Here is a 9,109-nt window from a genome sequence, read left to right as displayed (position 1 = left end):
GGGTCGAGCTGACCTCGGTTTCCACCTTGACACTGTGCCCGTGAGGAGCAAGTGCTATAAGAGCACCCCAGTCTCGGTGGCTTCCCACTGTACACAGAGGGTACCTCTCTCCCAGGTCACAGCCCATCTACACCTTACAGATTTGGGGCTCATCCGCCTGTGCTCACCTGCAGGGCTGGCTGGCCTGGCTGTTCCACAGTGGCCCAGTGGGACGGCGTGTCTGTTCCCGTGGCGGCCGTCCTCCAGCAGGTGCGCTTGCTCTTGATCGAGTTTGTATGTATCTATGGCGACACCGGGCCCAGGCTCTTACCATCCAGCGTCTCCTCCAAGCCCTCCAGGGGCCTCTGCATCCAACCAGGAGACGGGGGAGAGGGGCATGGAGCATCTGCTGGGGCTTAGGGCCAGGGCTGGACGTGGCAACCATCATTTCTCCCCTCGTTCCATTAGCCAGAACCCGTCCCTGCCCACCGAGCTGCAAGGAGCCTGGGAACGTGGCCCACCCGTGGGCCGCGGACGGAGAGAAGACAGACATTAGTGAGTCCCAGCGGTCCGTCCCACGCAGCAACTCAGTCACTCAGTACTCGGGCAAGTTCTTAGATCTCTCTGCTGGTCAAATAGTCCCACGTGGTCGTGCCATCTACGCAGAAACAGGCTTGCCCCCATCTGTGCCTCTCCATCCTGGCCTGTGGCAGTCACAGTGGGGAAACTGAGGCAGTTCAGGCCACATTGCGATGCTGCTGTTTGTCGGCTTCGGGCCCCTCCGGGCAGACCAGGGACAGGACCGTGGGAATGGGACGCCCCACTGCAGGTGGTAAGTGGGCGCATTTTCTGTAGAGAATTCTTTAAGTTGGTTTTTAAATTTTATTTTCAATTATCATTGGCACATATTAGTTAAACTGCTTTAAATGATAAAACCAACTGAAACTTGGTCTGCTCTTTTATTACCATCATGTGCCAGCGAAAATACTAAAATCGTCTTTCCTGAGAAACTTGTTTTTAAGGTAACCACCTGACACTCACCACTTGCGTTCCTGTTGAGATTTAATGATACTCATCGAGCTTTGCCAAGAGAAATATTTTGTTTTTATTTCAAAGGTGAGAGGTTTCTGTTCAAATTATGCCTGCAGTGAGTCCTTTTAAAAAGGAAAAGTTACTCAGACGTTCCATTTTGAAGAAGCAAAGCATGCTCGAGCTTTAACAATATAATTTAAACCAGCAACTGTGACAGGTCTCCCTCTGGCTGTGGTGAGGATGTGCTGAACTGGGCGCTGTTTCCCACCTGACGTCTGAGCGGGCGGCCGCTGCCCTCGGTTACCTGGGGACCCCGATTTTGCCCCTTCGTGGGTATTCTTGTCACTACTGAGCCTCCGGCGCTGTCTTCTGATCGCTTCAGCAAGAGTTCCGTCCAGTTGTTCCGTTCTCTAGAAATCTCTCCACCTCCAGGCGGACACCCTCCCGTGTCGGTCTTCCTCTCCTCCCGGTCCTGCTGGTGACTGCACGTCCCACTCTCTTCCCTCCATGGACTGCAGCGCCCACCTTGGAGGCCTCCTCGTCGTAATTCCTGGGAAAAGCAAATCTCTTCTTGGTCTTTCCTTGCTGGACTCTGCTGGCTCTGAGCTCCCGCTTTTTACCGCCCGTGGGTCTTTGCTGTTCACAGAAACAGAGACGTAAAGCAGAGAAGGGCCTGGAGAACATACAATTCCATGGATGAGCAAACCTGGGCCAGAGAGCCAGATGACAGAGAAGGGCCTGAACCCGCGTCTCCGACCCAAGTGGTCCCCGCTGCGCCAGGGTAATGAGCGCACCATCGAACCACATCGAGCTAATGTAAATGGACTAATGGATGATGGATCGGTCAGCCCTGTTTATAATTAATTAATTACTGGGTTTTAATTACATCTGGATTCTCAGTCTTGGCTGAAACAGGGGGTGGGTGGTGGGGGAGAAAAGAAAAAGAGAAGAACAGTGGGCTCAGAAACCGTAGGCCTGCCCCGGGAGTCATCATTTTCAGGGTTTAGCATCGTGCTAAGCGTCTTGAGCCTTCCTGTCATTTACTCATTAAATATTCTTGAGTGTCTGCTATGTGCACACGGGTATGCATGTGTGCGCACTACACACAGACACACACTTGCTCAGGCCCTCTTCTAAGGTGACATTGTGAAACAGTGTACAACATCCCCACAACTAACCTTTAACATACAAGTTTCATGCCTGCAGCAACGTACCCAAGATGTGTTGCTGGAGGGGGTGGGAGGTGGAATAAACACTGAGATTCCTTCTAGGTTCTTTTTCTTCCCAACCATCCCCATCTGTCACTTCTTAGAATCACCTGATCCATCGCTTTCATAGTGGGGACCTCAACCTCAAATGTCCCCAAGGGCCCTGCACGTAAGGCAAAACTGGCCCAGAGCCCGTGTCACAGGAGTGCTGGGGCCCGTGTCACAGGAGTGCTGTGGGCCGTGTCACAGGAGTGCTGGGCCCGTGTCACAGGAGTGCTGGGGCCCGTGTCACAGGAGTGCTGGGGCCCGTGTCACAGGAGTGCTGGGCCCGTGTCACAGGAGTGCTGGGGCCGTGTCACAGGAGTGCTGGGGCCCGTGTCACAGGAGTGCTGGGGGCCGTGTCACAGGAGTGCTGGGGCCGTGTCACAGGAGTGCTGGGGGCCGTGTCACAGGAGTGCTGGGGGCCGTGACAGCCTCGCGGTACTAATCTCACTGAGAGAGGACGGCTGCTACTCCAGGTCCGGGGGTTTTGTTGTGTGGGAATTCAAGGGCGAGTATTTGTAGATCTTCTGCATTTTTACTTTATGTGAAATCTGATATTTGAAATGCTGGTGATTAGTTTAAAAAATGTAAAACCACTGTGTGGGCCCGATGAAATCTGTTCACCAGAGTCAAACCCTGGGCAGGCAGGGGCCCATCACCCTGGTGTGTGCCTTCTCCGCTGGGGGGGCTGGCAGGACCCCGCCCCCCGTCCCCCGCCTCGGGGCGCGCTCCTTTCCTAAGCCTCCTGTATGTGCGGGCGCAGGGCGGCAGCTTCCTCACTGACCCCGGGCAGTCAGTGCCCATCAGGGATGCGCCTGGCCAGCCTCCGCGTGACGCACGGAGGGTCCAAGCCCCTCGCCGAGGGCAGGAGCAGGAGCCGCGCTGCGTGCACGGAGATCCGAGGAAGGGGCCCCCGGCGTCTGCGGGCTCCAAATGCACCCGCTCTTTTAGAATGAAAGGGCCGTGCTGGCAGTGACACCGCGAGTGTGTCGGCGCCGTTCCTGCGGGGGTCACGCGGACACAAACCTGTCCGTGGCGTCTGGAATCCCATTTCTCCAAACCTGAGTCAGGATCGGGTGTGTGTTCAAACTGTCGGTCCGAGGTCCTCACCGATCGGCTAAGGTCCACCCTCACGCCTGCCCTCCTCCTGGTCCTACTGCCTTCGCTCGTCTGTCCCAGAGCAGGGAAGCCTCCAGGCGTCAGAGAGGCTTTGAGCGCTGAGGGGTGGCAGTGACCCTCACAGACACGGGTTGTTCTCCTGGGACCTCACCTCCGCTGAAGGCCGGGGAGACCTGCGTCACCTGAGCAAGTGAGTAACAACCGTGTCAGGCGGTGATGGTCACTATGGAGAAAGGCCAGGGCAGGGTGGGCTCCACGACCGGGACAGGCCACCAGGTGGGGACCGAGAGACGAGAAGCCAGCAACAACGCAAAGACGCGGCAGGGGGTCCCGTCGGGGAAACACGGGTAAAGGGCCCAGAGCCGGGCATGGACTCCCAGTGTTCAAGTCGGACTGCCCCCGACTTCCCTCCAGCAACCGGCATGGTTTACAGCCCTCCGCTGGCGGCTCCCCCTCATTCCAGGTCTGCCGCCTTTGCTGCTTCTCTCCAAGGTCCTGAAGAACAAGGGTGCCTTCTGGCGGGGGCGGGGGTGTGTGTTTATCCACTTCTCGAGCCTCATCTGTTACCTCAGTGCTGTGCTCCCCTAAGTGCACTCACTAAGCTATGAACTCAGTTACACGTTATGTGCATGGAAATCCAAGAAGGCCCTCTCCAGTCACTGCTGCTTCCCCCTGGAGCCCAGGAACAGCGGGCAGAAGTCCCGCAAGATGCCGTCCTGACTCTCGACGTAGCCACGGTGGACTCGCTGTCCCTATTAGACGTGTGGTGGCTGCAGATGAATGTACGGGAGCGACGTGGAGGGAGGGTGATTCCAAAGTGTCAGGCTTGAATCACTGGGCAGATCGTGGTGCCACCACTGAGGTTCGAGAAACAGGTGGGGAAGCAGGTTTCCTTGGGGTGCAGAGCAGGGTAAATAGTGGGCACAGGTGATGGAAGGGAAGACAGAGTAGAGAGGGGCTCAGGAAGGAGCCCCAAATCTTAATCTGGGACCCCAGCAAGAGAAGGCCTCTCTCACCACCTTCTCAGATCAGAGCTCCAAGTAAGTTGTGTCAAGTCCAGCTAATGTTAATGGGAACATGGCTCTATAAAGCTACTGAACGCTACTCCTTCCCTACATTCTGGTGCTAGAATTTGTGGGTTGTTCTAGAACCTCACCCACCAATAATGGAATTGCTTCCCTCACAGTCAGAAGGCTCCGAGGCATGCACGTGACGAGCGGAGGCCGTTCCCTGGAGCGAGGGCCAGAGCTGTTTGCTGTCGGGCAGTTTCCCCTCCGTCCACCTACGCGGCCTTCGGAAGCGGGCTCGCTGGTTTTTGAGAACCGGAGCACATTGCAGCCACGGCCATCATTGCATCCTGGCTGACGTTCACCGTCATTAGAATCCCTGGGCGGTCCTGTGCCGGGCACTGAGCTGCGTCCTGGCTGCAGGGGTGTGGCCCTGGCCCCGAACGATCAACAAGCCCCACCTGGCTGACCTTTCTTCTCCAAAGCAGTGATTCCTCCTTATAACTGGTGGGCATGTCTTCTTTAATGGGCTGCTGTGTACCAAGAGTGTGTGGGACCACCTCGTGTTTACTCGTCTATTCCTAACGCTCATTGCAAATCACCACGTGCCCCCTCCCCCCCAATGGCCCTGTGAGGCCGCAGACGCCCTGCAGGCCCCTGGAGGGGAAATGTCTAGCAGCTGTCAAACTGGCGGCATTTACTTTTTAAAGAATGTGTTCCACTTGGAAATAGTTTCCTTGGTTGTTAGTTATGAATCCTCTCACCTGGTTCTCTGATAAAGCAGCTCAAGGACCTATGTTCTGGCATTTTGATGGAAGGGGTTTATTCTCTCCGCCCCGGACACCAGGTGTTACTTGCTAAAAACAGCAGCGGGCTGCCGAATCTCTTCCCGTAGGTCCTGGCAGCCCTGCAGCAAACTGGGCCACTGAGCTGTCCAGGCCCTGCTGCTTCCCTCCCCGATGTGTGTGTGTGTGTGTGTGTGTGTGTGTGTGTGTGTGTGTCCCTATGCGAACACGGAAATGGTTTCCTTGGCCTTGGCTGTCTCTCAGGGCTGTTCTGAAAGTCATACAATAAAACAGGACAATAAACAGGATTGTGCCTGGAGAAAACGTGAGGGGTGAGAAATTAGGTCCTGGGGATGCAAGTATGAAGAAGGCGTGGCCCTCGCCCCAAATGATCAACAAGCCCCCCCTGGCTGACCTTCTTCTCCAAACCAGTGATTCCTTTTTATAACTGATGGGTGATATCTTTTTTAATGGTCTGTTATGTACCGAATAATATTTTTAACACATTATTCACTTATTTGTGGTATTAGACCAGCATCCGTGTGCACTCCTGTGAGACAGAGTGTGGCCGGAGGTCAAAGTCTTGGCTCTCTGACTTGGCTTTTGCTAGCTGTGTGATCTCGGATAAGTTACTTAATCTCTTTATCTGTGAAATAACATAATGGCTCTATCTGCTTCATCTAGTTGCTGGGAGGGTTGAATAACTTTCAGGTAAAGTGCTTAGTCTAGTGCCTGGCAAATGGAAGGTGTTTACTTAAGTACTTCTTTCCCTTACCCATGCCATGCCCACGAGGACCTTCCAGCTCTTTCCAAACATATCAGCACAGAAATGGCCCCTATGTCCTCCCATGAGCCATGGAAAACCAAAGACGTTTGCCCAAAGGAGAGACATTGTATGCCCAAGAGAACGGGCTGTTGAAGGCCCCGGATTTCACGCGTTGGCCAACTGGCCAGGCGACCTTGGACAGACTCTGGCTGAGGTGGTTTTAGCATTTCCGCAAAATTTAGATGAAGAAGCTGAGGTCCTGACTCATTTCCCTGGGATAATAGAGATGCTCAAGTCTCTCCCAGCTTTAAAACCGACCACATGGCAACCACTCACCCATCTCAACAGAAGATTTTCTCTTTTAGGTCAGCCAAGGTTGTCTACATGAACTTCCCCCACTTTTCCACCTGCATTCACTTCTTTTTAAAAAATATATTTTTATTTATTTCAGAGAGGAAGAGATAGAAACACCAATGAGAGAGAACCCATTGATCGGCTGCCTCCTGCATGCCTCCTGCTGGGGATGGAGCCCGCAACCCAGGCTTGTGCCCTGACTGGGAATCAAACCACGACCTCCTGGTTCATAGGTCAACGCTCAACCACTGAGCCACAGTAGCTGGGCTGCATCCACTTCTTAACAAAGGCATGGCCATCTGTCCTTGGCTTCTGTTGCTCTATTGCACCTGCTCTGGTTCAAATGATCTCTTCATTGACAAAAACCCATGGGGATCTTTCCATCTTCATCTTTTGAAACTTTTGGCCACAAAGAGAAAAAGGCACGCGACCTTCCTGTGTGGGAAATACATTTTCAAGTCTGACTCCAAACAGAGCCATTCTTGATGCTGTAATCAGAATTGCCAGGTGAAGGGACATTGTTCTGCCGAAAACATCCCATATGCAGCTACAAAATGTGAATTATTCAAGTAATCAGGGAAACCAGGTCTACTTACACATCTCACTGTGACATCCGACACCCAAAGGGTGGCAGGAAAAGGATGAGGGCATAAAGCAATCTGCAGCTTTGTTCTGCTGTGGAAGGATGAGGGTGACGCAGCACCTGCCGCATGGGGGCCCAGTGGGTCCTGATACATTTCAGATCACTGTCCAATCACTCCACCCCTGTCCAATCAAAACGCACTTGTCCTGTGTCACCTATACCACCAAGACCCTCTTCTTTGTTAAGGAGTCTCTACAAAGATCCAAGGTCGTCATTTGCATGGCAACACACACTGTCAAGGGGAGATTCTGGCACACAGGCAGGTGGGTGCAGGCAATATTTTTGGTTGGGGGAACGTTTTTTTCCAAGGCCCCTGAAATCCCGCCCCCCTTCTGGAGTTGACGGCATTTTCTTGGGGCATTTGGTGAAGCTGCTGCCCGGAGCTGAGTCAGATCATCGCAGGGAAGGTGCATCCTCCCCGGAGGCTGGCAGGATGATTAAATAGGCCCCACGGCAGCAGCGGCGTTGTGGGAGGAGCCACCGGACTGGGCCCCAGAGCTGGCTCATCTGCCCCTGATTCTGGACAAGTCTCTCCCTCTGTCTCCGCTGGGTATTGCCACCTGTCAGGGGAGGGGCTGGCCGGATGATTTCAAGGTCATTTTTTAAAATCTCCTCTCTCGGGACTCTGCAGCTCTCCTGGTTTCTCCGACCTGTTTCTATGTTGCCTGATTTTACCACGACCTTCCAAAGTGATTACTTCTTATCTCTCAGCCTCCTCACTTACTTGGGCTGGCTGGCTTAGAGACAACCCCAGGAAATAAGCGTCTCGCACGCAAACCCTCTTCTCCACGCAGAGGGTCTCTTTGCCATGTTCACAGAGCAGCAGTACAGGATGGTCCAGAATAATCTCTGACCAACGGACGCGCTTCGGCCTGAACGCCGGGCCTTTCCTAGGGGGTTCTGTGATGTTTGTGTGACATGCCGGCCGGGTGACCAGATGACTCAGCTAGCCAACCGGTCCCCATATGGAATAGACTATAGTCTCCCAGGCCTTTGCTCTGACCATTACTTTCTCTAAAGATTTTCGGACTCTGAGGTTGATGAAACTTCCCCTTCCCCTCTCCTCCTTCACCCCCCCCCCCCAAGTTCCTCAAACCCAGGCTCCGAGGGCTGGGGCCTGGAGGCCTCGGTAACTCACCTGTTCTCACCTGTTCACCTGTCAGCAAGAACCATTCCCGCCCCCTTGGGGCTCAGCTGGCACTAAGATAATGATTCGGTGTGTGTGTTTTTCAGGACTCACAACTGGAAATACTGTAAAATTTCAGAACATTAAGGAGAAAGAGAATATCCTAAAATTTTTCCAGTAGGGTTAACAGATAAAATACATCCAGGAATAAACAGTGGATAAGATTTTAGAATAAGTACGTCCCAAATATTTCCTTGCTTATCTGAAATGCAAATTTATTTGGGCAGTCTGTATTTCCACTCACTAAACGTGGCAGCGCTATTCCTCAACATACAGCGAGGCCGCCCAAACACCCGCCCACAGCCAGGATGGGGAACAGCTACTTGAGTGCTGTTTTCAAAATCCTGAGATATTGTGATTTTTTATCTAGAATCCCATACCTGACCAAACCATCCATGAAGTATTAAAACACTTGAAGACACATTTACAAACCTTTCATTTTTATAAAATGAGAAATTGAAACATTTTAAGACGTTCAAGGACCTAGAGAAAAAAAAGACTTCTCAGAAAGAGCCGATGCTTTTCTTACTCAACAAAGAGCCACTTCCTGAAGATATTTCCTGTGTTCTCAGCCCCGAGAAAGATTCCCTGAGCGCGTCGAGGCGGCCTCCCCGGTGCAGGGCCCGCCTCTTCCCTCTAGATTCGCAGGCAGGCAGGCTGACTGCTGGTCTACGGAGATCGGGACTCAGGGATAGTCATTTCAAGGAGAAATGAAGAATTCTTAACAACAGCGCAATTACCTATGAAAACACCTATTCACGTTTCCTGCCCGATTGCTTCTCTTCCGTCCTCTCTGCAGGATGCCTGTTCCTGGGCTGGGAGACGCTCTTCAAGCCCAGTGGACTGAAGGCCTTGGCAGTGTGTCGAGCTGACTCGGGACCCCAGGGACTGAGTCCTCAGGGTGATTCTGCTCTGACCAGGTGGCTCCCCCTGACTGTGCCTGACCCCAGAACCAGCGCTCCCTACGCTCCACCATCTGGGTCCTGCC

This window comes from Eptesicus fuscus, chromosome 22 (genome assembly GCF_027574615.1).
Source record: "Eptesicus fuscus isolate TK198812 chromosome 22, DD_ASM_mEF_20220401, whole genome shotgun sequence".
Classification (NCBI taxonomy): Eukaryota; Metazoa; Chordata; class Mammalia; order Chiroptera; family Vespertilionidae; genus Eptesicus; species Eptesicus fuscus.
The sequence above is the reverse complement of the archived record's forward strand: the minus strand, read 5'-3'. Positions refer to the sequence as shown.